This window comes from Malus domestica, chromosome 08, assembly GCF_042453785.1.
Source record: "Malus domestica chromosome 08, GDT2T_hap1".
Taxonomy (NCBI): domain Eukaryota; kingdom Viridiplantae; phylum Streptophyta; class Magnoliopsida; order Rosales; family Rosaceae; genus Malus; species Malus domestica.
Window position 1 is genome coordinate 10,363,123 of NC_091668.1, and position 14,964 is coordinate 10,378,086.

At 36.8% G+C, this 14,964-nt stretch overlaps 1 pseudogene; it reads left to right on the forward strand.

Moving 5' to 3' along the window:
• Positions 1-3,223: 3,223 nt before the first annotated feature.
• LOC103410797 (BURP domain protein RD22-like) lies at positions 3,224-14,357 on the forward strand (annotated as a pseudogene).
• Positions 14,358-14,964: the final 607 nt, after the last annotated feature.

Below are 14,964 nucleotides of genomic sequence, written 5' to 3' on the forward strand. Positions count from 1 at the left end.
AACCATGTCAAATTCCTTGTGCCACTTGCCAGCCACATATACATAATTACTAAAAATCAGTTATCGCTAGCCAACCGTCTTCTTGCGGTTGCCAAAAATTGGTTCAACCAAATTTATTGGCTGGTTCGGTTGGTAAATGGCACAACCAGTGGTTTCCACTTCTTCCTCGCTATCTTCCAGTTCCAAGGGCTCAATTTGATTTTTAGATTAGGGTGCTTGTTTGGTTGCATTGTGTGGTTCATTTTGGTTCATTTTGGGTTAATCCATGTTGTGCACTAGCGGTTGATTGGCTAGACTCCATCATCCTAAACATAAGCAACGCATATACATTCAAAATCATATATATGTACGCGTATATAAAGTATCAATAATCATCATGATATCAATTTTGTTAACAATATTTTCTATATTTATTATGGCATGAATCATATACATATACTTATATTTTTTTTAAACCCTAAAACTAAAGAGCCATTTATTTTCTAAACCATAAAACTGAGGAGTCAAGCATGTAAAAAATACCTAAAATATCTAAATACCAAAATATATATATATATATATATGTAGGTATGGCATACCGCCGCATACAAAATCAATTACCAAAGTCATGCCATTAATTGTCGGTTCATTAAAATGCCAACCGATTATGAAAAAATGCCAAAACTATACCATACCATTATGAGCCGACCGGTATGGTTTGGTCGGTAAATCGGTTTATGGCAAAATTTCTCACCCCTAATCCTCTACACTTTAATGATAAGTACATCGTCGTTTGAATTTTTAAAACCCTCGTGAATAGTTTGTTTATAGGAGTTCAAAATAAATAAAAATTCATAAATAAAAATTCATAATAATAATGTAAAAGTGTGAAAATGTGAAAGAATATACAATCAGTCGTAATGATAAGCTTTACAAATTTCATAAAAGGGATTACTCTGAAATTTGACACCATAATCCATAAACCTTAAATTTATCTTTAATTGTCAATTGTCATTTACGCTTTATTCTTCTCACCTGATTTCCATTTTTAGATTTTCTTTTTTGAAAACATAATCTTTTTGAGGATGCAAAAAAATGAACGGTTCAAATCGTTGACATCATGTTCCAATGTTTAAGGTTAACTGAAATATAAGTTGAGGTTATATTGTTTCTATAGACTTTATAAACTTCGAGCAATATTTTCATTGACGGTAAGAATATGAACATTGTGGAGACAAAAATAATCAAGAAAACTATGGAGGTGACACGTGGACTTTTGGGTGAAAAGAACAAAATTACTCTTGATGCACACTGGGATTCTCATGCGCATGCAACGGACAATAATGGCTCAATCAAGGAAGAGTCATGAAAATGGTATTTATTCAAATCCCTCTCATCATTCCTCATCAAATCCTTATTCAAAAGGTAATTCCCAATTTTCCCTTTTAGTTTAGGTTTAATTGCCATGTTAATTGCAAGATATTATTTCACATAATATCTTGCAATTATTCTCCGATTACACCATATATAGCCAGCCACTCCCTTATAAATAGCTCTATTCTCCCACTAAAAAGTTAAGCCATTTGCTACCTACAAACTCCAAAACACATTATTTTCAAAGTTCTAACTTTGGCATCGGAGATTCTTCGGCCAAAGCCCCCTCATTCATCGTGGGCATGTAAGGCTTTTGGCCTTAATATTAGGTGGTATTATTTTGCAAGTGCATTTTCGTCAAAGGAGAAGACGGCGGAAATTTGCATCCACAAATTGGTGCTTTCATTGAGAGTTTGATTCACACACTCAAAGAAGACTCGCATTCAAAGTTTCTCATTTATTGTTCATTTATAAATTTTTCTTAAGTTCTTATTCCTAGAATATTTTAATTCTTGGAATAGGCGTAGGAGAAAAATACAATGGCGGGAAATTCAAAAACCACAACGAACGGAACTTCCTACATTCAGATCCAGATCAAATGATGGAGGATGAGGCGTAGCCCCACCACGACAATCCACGAGGCTTAACGCAATGGTAAAAGGATCAACTTTGCCACCACAAAGCACCACCACCATGGCAGCCACGGGGACCATCGTGGCAGTAGAGAGTGGGCCAGTTCTATGGCAGCAAATCCACGGTGAGCAGGGAACAGTAAGGCAGCCACTATTCAGCAACAGGCCCAGGCACCAGAGGTAACCCAAATTGTTGCCCTAGTAGCACAGACCCAAGCCATGCACACCTCCACTCAGAGCACGGTCCAAGATGTCCAAGCCTAGAGCTTACAGCCCTAAGGCCAGCGCGAGCCTAGCGTGTTCCCGAGCCAAGCCCAGGCCCAACGCCCACGTGCACCGCACATGGCCCAGCCTACTTTCGTGGCCTACCTAGTAATTCAAACCGGTCCAAGATCGGTTCAACCGTCATCTCTTCAAATTTCTAGACCAACGATTGAACCGAAAGTATTTTCACCCTATTTCTCTGTAGATTTGATATATCCCAACTCAAATCTTGAGCCTAGAGTCCATTACACTTCCACTACTCAAGGAGATGCATATTGTCCAAGCTCTTCCAACCCAAATAACGAACAACACTTGTCTCGACAAGTTATAGAGTTGACAAGCGCCCTCACGCAACAGACAATCTTAGTGAATCAGCTCTTGCAGCGTGCCCCAGACGAGATATCCTGAAGTAGGACAAGGGAAGACGACAAACCTCTTCAGTACCGTCTTGGCAAGTAGCCGCTCGACCAGTCACGAACCGAGCATTCTGGCAGTGTACACTTCCGACTGGGCCCCCGAGATAGTGTATACTCTCGTCTTAGCACACGCAGGAACGTGCACTCTAGGTTAGGCCCACAGATGAGCATACATTCACGGTTGGAGCCACACTTCAATAATTAACATGAGCAACCTTCCAAGCAAAGTGTTCATTTGTGACTAGGCCCGTAAGGAGCATCATCCACCTCACATCGGAGTAGGCAGCACAACGGACTGAGAAAAGCAATCACTTAATTTGACTAAAGTTCAACCGGCAACGTGCGAGAAATTCGCTCGTTTATTAAGAACATACCAATGCACCACATCCACGGCATAAACAAGCTGAACATATGGAAGAGTAGCCTAGACCAGCAGGTCACGACTAGGGGCAGCCGAGAGATTTGCTACCCCAACAAATGCAAATTTATGAAGAAGTATAGATGCTTCTAGCATAACGATTATGCGATTTCTAACTCAACGAGGCATTACAATGGGACATGACCAGCATAAGTAGGCCATCCTTCACGGATGAGATCAAGCAGGCAAAGCCTCTACACAAGTTCAGCATGCCGCATTTCACATCCTTTAAAATGGATGAGGACCCGGAAAGACACTTAAAGCACTACCAAAGTGCAATGATCCTCTATCGGAACAACGACGCACTCATGTGCAAGATATTCGCCACCACCTTGTCGCCACAATCCATCCGGAGTATCGGTTAGCTTTCTTTGGTTTTCACCAATGAGTACTCATCATATCGCTCAATCAAGAAGAAGCCCGACCACTTGTTCAACGTGAAGAAGAACCTAAAGGAGTCGCTTTACGACTATGTGAAGAGGCTCAAAGTGTAAAGATGGTCGGATGCAATGACTCGATAGCTAGTACAGCCTTCCAAAAGGGATTCACAGTAGATCTCCCATTATTTAGAAAATAATCATGAAAAAAGATCTAACTCGGGCAAACTCTTTCGCTCTGGTAGAGAAGCATGCACTTTGGGACAATGCTCGGTAAGTAGACAAGGCACCCAAGCAGCCTAAAAAAGAATTGGCAGTAGCTTAAAAGAATGAGGACATGAAGCAGTACAACAACAAAAGCAGGCAGGAAGCCAAGCACAGACAGCGATATCCTCTAACGGTAAAGACATAACCATTTGGGGATATTCCTTATGCGGATTTAATAAGTAACATGCGTTAGCATAATAAACAAGGCAAGCATCATTCCAAGGATCAGGGGGTTGGATCCATTTGGGATACGTTAGGATTAGCCCAAATTCATAGTACCTTTCAGGGTAGTGGAAAAACGTCTTTAATACCAATTCAGTGGTTGCGTGTAAGTGCAGTGCTATATCTTTACCAATAGATCAACAGCAAATGAGATGTCCTATCTATCGCAATGAGCTAAGTACAACGAAGCGCAATGTTAAACTTAGATATAGAATTTTCAGATTCCATAACCTCTTCAAGGATCTCATTTGCATATAGTGTATGGAAGATCATAGTATACTCAAAGGTAACACCTTCAGGGTGTAGTTTGACTGGTAGACCAAAATACCGTTAGAACAATACTTCAACTTCGTGTCAAGGCATTAACGAGTTTTCCCTAGATCCTTCATCTCAAATTCCATCTTCAGGTGTGAGACAGTTTTCTCAAGCTCTTCTAAAGTCTTAGTGAGATTCATATCAACGACATAAACTGTAACTCTAGCAATTCGGAATAAGACTTCATAGTTTAACACGCAAAGACATAATTCATATCTCTAATTGATCAAATAATCACTTAGACGGGTATACCACATCTGCCGGATTGCTTTAATCTATAAGTGAACGCCTCAAACAAGTTGAGAGGGAGTTCCATGGTTTGGAACTATTTAAACCAATCCATGTAAATTCTTTGGGGATCTTACATGTAAATTTCTGTATTTATAACCCCATAGAGAAAACAATAACCACATTTCATAATGATGCAATCGATCACAAGGCATTTGAGAGAAACCTTGCGCTATAAGGCATGCATCATATCGCACTATTTCATTCATCTCATTATGCTTCCTTTCCCACTTGTAAAACAACAGGATTACCTTGGGCAGTGTAGAAACGATAGATCCAAAACATACTTTGGTAAGGAATTTAACCTGGATTGTAATTTCAGTTGTCAATTTAGTTATACGTTGTCACTAATCAATGGAACATGGTTCAATATCGTTGCTTTCATTTAAGTCGATAACTACCATATAAGTTAAAACATCAGTCTCATTTCAACTCCATTAACTCATCCAAACTACTATACTGGACCAAGAACTTCAATTTTCTGGAGTAATTCGGGTTAATCTCATGAGATGGAAATGATTTGAGACAACGATCGAGTGTTGATTCATTTTGTGTTATGACCTTCATTTTCTAAGGAAGTGAATCCTATGAATCGAGTGATCTGTCGTGTTATAGGCCAAGACAGATTGATTGGCTATCTGCCAATGTACCGGATCATCCAACAAGGGCGGCACACCCTCCAGAGATGTTGACTCGATGTCTATTAAGTACGTCTATCCTTGCAGGCATGTTTGCAGCTGGTATATGATCTCATCACTTTAGCTAGATCAGAGGAATGCGTCTGGAGCAACATTCTGAAAGCTAGAATTCATCGCACTCGATTATCACACTTGTGCGGTACGGGGATCGAGATGAGATATAGTAGGTAACGTCCATGCAAATTCGAGTCGTTTTACAGGAACGTTGACATTCTTATCTCCTCCTAACGGCAGGAAAACTGTCTTATTGAAGTGACAATTCGTAAATGAGCAGTAAAGAGATTGCATGCAAAGGGCTCTAAGAGAGCTAGTGTGAAAGAGAATCATAATCGACAAATATTCACATCCTTCTTTAAGGACCCATATTGGTACGTTGCAACAGCTCAACTTGGGGCATGGAATGCACACCTAAAACATGTAAATATGAAGCGTCGGGTTCGTACCCAGTAACCAACTATAACATTGAATAGGTTGGGTGGCAATGGGCCTTAAGGCAAACCAACATAGTTGTGTACATGATTACATAGCCCTAGGCAAAAACTGAAAACTTGGTATGTTTACCAAGGTTCGGGAGATCATTTAAATTGCACTTTATGATCACTACGCGAGGCTATTTGGGGTGAACATAGGAATTCGATGTTCAATTATAAACCCGAAAGACATGCAATACTTTATCAAAAATTGTCAATATAAACGCTCTGGCATTATCCAGTCTTCCAAACTTTATGGGATAAGTAGGGTGGTGAACCCTTAAAATTGACCAAGAGGTTTAGCAGCAATGTGTATAAACGAACATGTGACCAGTTTGTCGATTCATCAACTAAAACCATAACTATTTATATGGTCCGCATTTTGGTTGGATCAGTCCACATATATTCCCTTGAATCCATTGTGAAAAGAGAGTCGTTTCATACCTTTGCGAGAGATGATTTAGAATATCAATTTCCCCTCAATGAACAAGCTTGGCCAAGTGTGCTCGTAGGCACAAGATCTTTACTTCGGGTAAGGAGATGCGTCGTGGCATCATTGTTCGAACTAAGTGTCCCAAATGGTCGTGCCAAAGCAAGCAAACTACTCAATCACCAAGTTTTAGGCCGGCCATATATGGTGTGTTCCCAGTTGGGAGGCAACCTATTTGCCCTAAAGCAAAGCTTCAGGCTCATTTTTTAAAGTGGTTCAAAGATATTCCACTTTATTTTCTTTAGTGGTTTCATTCGTGATCATTGTTCTCTCAAATATCCTTAAGACTCAACGACGTTCTTCCATAACAAAGAGAATACAAGGGCTCTTAAATGGTAAGTTAGTACCCTTCATACAACGAGGAGCAAGCTAATGCTCTTAATCAAGTTGGATAGATCTGAAGTCATTGCTAGAGATGTGATTTAGGTATAAAGTCAATGTGTGTAGTATCACATTTATCCAAACAATTAACTTTCCCACATTCGTACCTAATCACATGTTTAATTGAATTTGGCCACATGTTTTAAGAAATATGATTCAATTAACTCATCTTCAAGGACAATATCAATAAGATTATCCATAACTAAAACAAACACCAAATGTGAATCCAAGAATATAAAGAAATGTTCGCAAAGTAAATGGTTTACTATAGGGATTTGGCCAACAAGGCCATCCATGTCAAAAATCTACTCTTTCAACAATGTTTTGTAAATCAAAATTAGTCTCACATATTGACTACGAGAATGGTACTCCTCAATGACATTGGTAGGGCATGAACAGATGCATAACCAATGATCTATTCCATCAAGACGGAAATAGATTTTGCAGGGTTAAGGTTTGGAAATATTATCCCTAATTCTTGAAGGTTTAGGTCTTAGTGCCAAGGATCACGCTTTGAGCACGATGCAAGATCTTGCAAGCCTTGATTCTACCATATATTGTAAAAACAAACTCAAAATTGGATTATGAGAGAGACAGACCCAGAATTGGATTCGATAAGCTTCAGCAGAAGCTAGAGGGGTTTGTTTGATAAGCCTCTACTGAAGCAGAGTAATACCATTCGGTGCATCTCTGCCAAAGTAAAGCATGCCATTTGGTGCATCCCTATTAAAGCAAAGCACCACCATTATGTAGGCTGTGACTGAATTGGGTTGAGCCATTTGGTAGACTCCAATCGAATTGGGTCTATACCGTTTGGTAAACTCATGCCGAAGCTAGGTCTATACCTTTTTTCTCACATTTGTGGTAGTAATCAGATCTAATAATTTTGTAAACTTCCATTTTCTACACTCCTGCTTCAAGAACGAGTTAGAAACTTGCAAAGACGAGAAAAGTATTCTCCAGTCAAAATTTGATCGGATTTATAAACTTCATAATCGTACTCATTCATGGACGTAATCATGGTGTGCTTAAGGCAATATCGTTCATGATTAGACAGTCCATAGAAGCGAGCCAAAGAGCCATGGAATCCTCATTCGGGAGGTATTTCTTTTTGTAATACTTCGGGCATAAGTCTTCAAATAAAGATCATGGAAGAGGTTTATTCAACTCTTCCATGTCATTGTTGGCTTCAATGGTTTCTCAGCTTCTTGACAGTCAAGTGCAGATTCACGTCTTGTACCCACGTAAAATGGTTTCGGTAAAGAAACGTCCAAACCAGTGAAATTGAACTTGTTACGGTTTGACAATCCACTTAATGGAGGGAACAAGATTGTGATTGGTCTTATGGAAATAAGATATCCATAAGCATCAAAGTTAGAACATTTGGGATCTAAGACATGGTTTGCATGAAAAACGTCGGGTTTTCATGGGTGTATTGTTTTATGAAAACTTTGGGTTTCGAAGGCACTAAATTTAAAACTACAGGATCGATTTTAGTTATGAACTTCCAGTTTATAAAAGGAGGTACCTGTAAGAATACATAATGCAATATACAACTAAGCAGTAGTGGATTTGGGTTGCTTCAGGAACTCAAGTGTGAGTGCTTCAGGACTATGAAAGGGAGTCAACGGTGTAAAGAAAAGAAATAAAATATTAAATTGTTAATGTCTAAAAGTGGGCTTTATTTTGGATGTCTTGTTAGATTAATAGACTGCTCGTCACTTAATTAATTCAATAGATTGAGACTATTCGAGGTCAATCATAAAAGCAAAAATTATACAAAGTTTCAGGCCATATTGTGGGCTAGATGGCTACAAGCCATACAAAACAAAAGCCCAAAAAAATTGTGAAGGCTGTGAAATTGGGCACCAAAAATATGGGTGCAAGCTGAAGAAAAAAAAGCCAAAAATGGCTTTGGGCTGAGAAACAAAGGCAGTCCAGCACTGAAACTGCTGGTTGCTACTTTAAGCAAGTTACAAATAGCAACCCAATAGGGCATGCAAGCTGCAGGCTTGCAGCAAAGATGGGCTGAGGGGTAACAGGCCAAAAACAACTGAAGTCCAAGTGGGCTAAGCCTGGACAAAGACCAAAAAAAAAAAAAGGTTTGGGTTTACTTCGGGCACCCCAGCTTCGTTGGGTGCGTGCAATCATCAGAAAAACTGAACGACACCACCACAATTGGTGGTGTTCTCAGACGAGGATGACTGGGGGTTCAACAATGACCCTTAAATTCATGACGGAGACTCACTCAACATTGGAATAAAAAAGGATGGCATCGGTTGTCCAAATCCTAATGAGATTCAGTCTGGAATCTCAATCAAATTGATTGTCGAGGACAAAAAGCTATGAAACTAGACAACTGCAGGTCATCGATTTTCACCAGAATTGGTGGAAGGGGGTCGGAGAAGCTCGGCTTCAAGCAAACGCATGTCCAACGAGGCAGACAACGTGCAAAACGGTGATGTTTTTGCAATTCTGGAATTTTCTGGGCAACGGCTAAAACAGCGATGCTTGGCTTAAGCTTGGAGCGAGCGCGTGGCTTGAACGTAACTCTATGACTGGCTCGGCGTGGCAGCATGGCTACAAGCCGTGACTCAGCCGAGTTTTCCCTTTTCTTTCTTTTTTTTTTTTCTTGTTTCTTTTCAGACTTTTAGTATTTGGGTTTTTAAAACCCAAAAAAAAAAATCATGCTTCTATTTTATTTAGATTCTTTGACTCACAAAATTTCACATAGTATAATTGCGTATTGCATGAACAAATACACACACACACACACACACACACACACACATATATATATATATATATATATATTGACAAAATATATGAACACATATGCAATATATAAAATTGAAAGGAAAATATAAATATAGGGGGTTCATGCATCATGAGGAATGATTTCATGCTTCATGGTCGTTTCAAATATCTTAATTTATTTTAAAGGAACCTGATTGGCAAAAAACAATTGTGCCTTTGAATTTGTAGAAGATCATTCTCGAAAAGCCGAAATTGAATCTCTTATGCGTTGTATCACGTTCAACAAAGAAAAAATTAAATTGAATCAATAGCATGTAGATCAATTTAATAAAATAATAAATTAATCATAAAGAGAATAATTAAAACGTAATACGCTCCTAATTGAAGAATAAACTCTCTTTAGCGTAGCGACAAGAGCATGTTGATAACGTGTTGTAGGCCTAATTTACTGTATTATATAAAGGATAGAGAGAGAAGGGGTGCGACAATAGTAGAGAGAAAGAGAGAGTTGTGGAATTGTGAGGTGTGTTCTATTCACCATTTGTACCTTTATTTATAGTAGTATGGAAGGTTAATTCCTTACCCTCATAGGATTACAACTCTAATATGATATTAACTACTAAAGGGAATATTCAAAGATATCCCTAGATACACTAGAATTTACACAATCATATTCTTAATCTAATAGGATTGCAACATAAGCCACAATTGCCACATCATTACTTAATAGCCAAACTAACGGATATATGAAATTGAAATGAAATTTTAATTGAATTGTTTTCTTTTAGAATTCTAATTGGGGAGAGATATTTTTGGAATATTGAGAGCTTCACCATTTTCGTATGCTCTCTTTATCTAGACTACTTATTAATAGAACTCACTTTGTCAACCAAAACCCAATGAAATTACAATGTAACCTTCAATATATAACTGAAAAAAATGGGGGCATTAAAGTAATTTCGAACAAACAACTTTTTTCTTTTTTTTAGGGAGACTTTGGATTCGGTCCTTAATTATGAATATTCTTTGATTGAAACCTTGTTGGTTTTTAATTTTTGATTGAGGTCCCTGAAATTAATTTGATAATTTATTTCTATGTACGTTACTATATTTTTTTAATTAAAAATTAGAAATTTTAGTTGTTTATATAAATGACATTTTAAATTAAAAACACATAATTTGTCGGATTAAAAATATTAAAATATAAATATACTATTGTGTGTATGTGTGTGTGTGTGTGTGTGTGTGTGTGTGTGTGTGTGTGTACACACATGGGTACATTCATCAAAATTAACCAAAAAAATTATTGTATCAAAACATGGGTACTTTCTTCAAAATCACAAAAAAAGAAAAGATATTAAGCTTAATAATATTAGTAAATTTCTTCGATTAAACTTGACATGGATACATTTTAAAATCAAAGAAAAAAGAACGTACCCATATAAGTTTAAAATGGATTAGAAAAAAATTGAATAGATATTATATATAAAAAAGGGTACATGGGTACATTTAGCAAAATAAAAAGTACAAATAAAAAAAAATCTATGGGTACAAATACAAATAAAATTTAAAAAATATGGGCATAAAAAGAAATTAATATATGGGTACAAATTAAAACTAAAAAGAAAATTGGTGCAAGTTAAAAAAGAATTACATATTAAAAATGGGTACAAACTAAAACTAAAAATATATGATAAAAAATTTAGTCATAAATATAAATATACTAATTGTAACATTTTTAACATTAAATGAATATATTTAGAAATAAAAAAAATATTTTATTATTGAAATAATTAATAATGTTATTAATACTCAAGGACCTTGATCAAAAATTGAAAAGGAATAGGCTTTTAATCAATGGAGTAGCAAAGGATGAGAACTTAATTTCTCCTTTTTTTTTTATTCTAAATCTCACAACCATGTCACCGTATCGCTATCCTCTAAACTCTCTCTCTCTCTCCTCTCTCTCTCTCCCCCCATAACTAGCAACACTTTTTTTTTCTGATGCCTGCATAAAATTATATTTCTCACACATGGAGTATGTGACCTTCGCTAGTATATACTAGCACATGCCCACACACTTTTAACAATTTTTGTTTTTGTTTTTAAAATGGAAGGAGAGGAACAGAGTGAGAGAGAACGTGGGAATGGAGAGAGAGGAGAAATGTTTGTTTTTTAATATCAAAGACGTTAAAGTTACTTGTGGGTGACGTTTTAATAAAAAAAACAACAAAAAATTGTGTTTTTGTAATTACTAAATTATCCATAATTTTTATTTTTATTCAATTGCAATTAGAGGGTTAGAATGATAATTTCATAAAGTTTTGTTTGACAACCAGAGTTATATTAATATGTAGTTTACATAGACAGAGAAAATTCATTTGTACAAATAAAATCCACAAAAATACAAACTAAAAAAAATAAATAAAAATTCAGGCCACTGCATGCTCTTGCTTTCCGGGTTTCCTTCACAAAGTTTTCTGTTGACAGGTATGCCGAGTAAAAAATGGGGAGCTTCACACCTAGCAATGGAAGGAGGTTCATGTTTTACCCCTAATCCCAACAAATTGGTAGTTTACCTTCTTACTTCCCTATAAAGAATGAACCCATCTGCTCCTGTTTACCACAGCTTTCTGAGTTTTCTTGTTTCATCCAGTAAAATTTTCATTTGTGTTGCAGAATTTGAGTCTTAATGGGGTTCATTCTATCCAGAATCTTTACTTTTTTTACTGTAAGCGCTGTAATTTGATCTTATATTTTTACTATTTTCATTTTCTTTCTATCTTACTAACTCTGTGATTTCAAATTTTGCCGCTTGCACTCGTGGGAGTCCATGCTGCTTTACCTTTACCACCTGAGCCTTACTGGAACTCCGTCCTGCCAAACAGACCAATGCCGAAAACTATCAGTGAACTAATCCAGCCTGGTTAGTATATACAACCACAGATTGGCTCCAAGAACTCATATTTCACAACCAATGGTCAAACGGCACTAATGTCCTTGTGATTTACACATGTTTTCACGTTCACACGAGAAGAAAATGGGGAAACAACCACGAAGCAAGTGTGTCTGTTGCTAGTCATGGATTGCTTGAGTGCCAAAAACTCAAAAAAGCGTGTCAAAAGTATGACATATTGTTGTCACGCTTTAAAGAATTGTGACCCCAGCAACAGTCACGCTATCTCCGTCGCCATTTCTCTTTTTTTTTTCTTGTAGCGTCGATAAGTAGCTCTTGTTTCGATTTAGCTTAGTCTTGCCTTTTCATTTTCTGCACTTTGAAGAATTCAATTTTGATTCATTTGCCTATACTTAAAAATGAAGTTGCGGTTTTTGAGAAGCATCCTTCGGGGTTTCTAAATCTATTTTCAATTTTAATTTTTCATTCTCATATGATCGAGTAATCGGGCTTAAAATAATTACTTTTTCAGGATGTGGGATACATTAGGCTTTGGCTAAAAACAAAAATATGAGTTTTGGCCCGATTATAGAACATTTATCACGAATTAGTATAACTATGTACATTAATTTTTGTCTATTAAAGCCACAAAAATACAAGAATCATCATCTGGAAAGTTTTAACTAACATATCTTACTTATTATCCATATGTTGGTAAATCCACAGACTTGATTACTGTTGGTAAAGGAGGAGTTTGTTAAATTGTAATCTTATCTTGGCCCAAAACTAATGGATCTAGCCCATGCACAAAGAAAGATAATGGATCCAGCATATGCACAAAGAAAGATTCATGCACATGCAAGAGAATTCTAGCAAATGTCAAGTTGGTGGAAGAGTCTAGAAGAATGGTGAGGATTCCACCGACATACAAGATTAGTGTAGATAATTCTAGCTTAGGAAGGTAGTGGAATTATCTAGATATCTCTAGCATGATGCTTTCATGCTTCTCCAAGGTTTCATCCATGCCTATAAAAGAAGAAGGCATCCATACCATTTGTAACAACCAAGAGAGCAAGTAGTGAGAAGTGAGAATGCCAAGTGAGAAGTGAGAAGAAGCAACAAAGCTTCTAAGAGTGTTTGAGTGTTTCCTCTTGTACTAAGTTTGTGAGTGAATAAAAATCTCGTGTAATACTTTGAGTATTCTTTTTTTTTCTTGCCTATTAATTCCGCTGCGTTACATTCTCCTTTGTAAGATAAACAACTCCAAAGTAGTGAAGTCTTTGTAAGCCCCAACAAAGTTGTCATTCACAACCAAGTTGTAGATCCTGCAAGTAATAGTCTATTCAATTGGGGGGATGATTCAGATGAAAGCTCAATGTTTGGTTACAATTCAGATGAGAGCTCAATGTTCGGTTACAATTCGGATGAAAGCTCAATGTTCGGTTACAATTCGGATGAAAGCTCAATGTTTGGTTACAAGGAAGATGTAGGTGAAATAGCAAACACTTATAAAGATGCCTCTGAAAATCTAACAATTGAGGACCCAACGCGTGTACTTTTCTTCTTGGAGACGGACATTCATCCAGGCAAAACAATGAATTATCAGTGAAACGGGGGTCTTTGAAAGCCAATACAATGAAGGATACCCTTCAAAATTGTGAAAGGACAGCCACGAGAGGCGAAGAAAGATATTGCGCCACCTCTTTAGAGTAAATGATCGACTTCGCCACCTCCAAGCTTGGTAGAAATAACAGTAAACCAATCGCGACAGAGTTGGAAAAAGGAGCGCTGCTCCGCTGCAGAATTACACAAAACCCGTGGAGTGAAAAACCTTGCAGCCAACAAACTCATTGCGTGCCATAAGCCGATCTATGCGTATGCTGTCTTCTACTGCCATTCAATAGAACAAACAAGGACTTATATTGTGCCTCTGGAAGGCGCTGACGGTACGAAAGCTAAAGCCGTAGCAGCCTGCCATGTATACACAGCTGGATAGAGCCCTAGACATTTGGCCTTCAGAGAGCTCAATGTTAAGCCGGGAACTGTTCCCATCTGCCATTTTCTTAAAGACGAGAATGTTGCTTGGGTTTCAAAAGAAAAACGACATGTGTAGAAATCTCATTAATAAATGGAATCAATGAGATTGATTAGTTTTTTATGTGGATTTTCTGAAATAAAAGTTCATCATAGAAATTGGAAGTCGAGTAGAAATTTGGTTAGTATTTTGGCCATTTTCTCAGGCAATACAACTGGAAAATGCTTGATCCAAGCCCAAACTTAGAACAAAACAATGGAGCCAATCAGTTTGAGCATAGTTCCATGAGCTTAATCAAAGCTCGAACATGAATAACATATTCAAACCCTAAACTTTATTTTTATTTTTATTATTATTATTATTATTATTTTGACAAAACCCGATTTAGTTTTATCTATTGAGATAAAGAAAATGGACACTTTGAATGCGGTCCTTAATTACCAATGTTCTTTGATTGAAACCTTGGTGCTTTTTAACTTTTGATTGAAGTCCCTCACATTAATGTAATAATGTATTTTTTATGTAGGTTATTATATTTTTAAATTAAAAATAAAATTTGTAGTTATTTATATTAATGAGATTTTAAATGAAACCCATATTTTATGGGATTAAAAATATTAAAGATGAATTATACTCTCCAATATATTTTGTGTGTGTGTGTATGTATATGTGTGTGTGTGTGTGT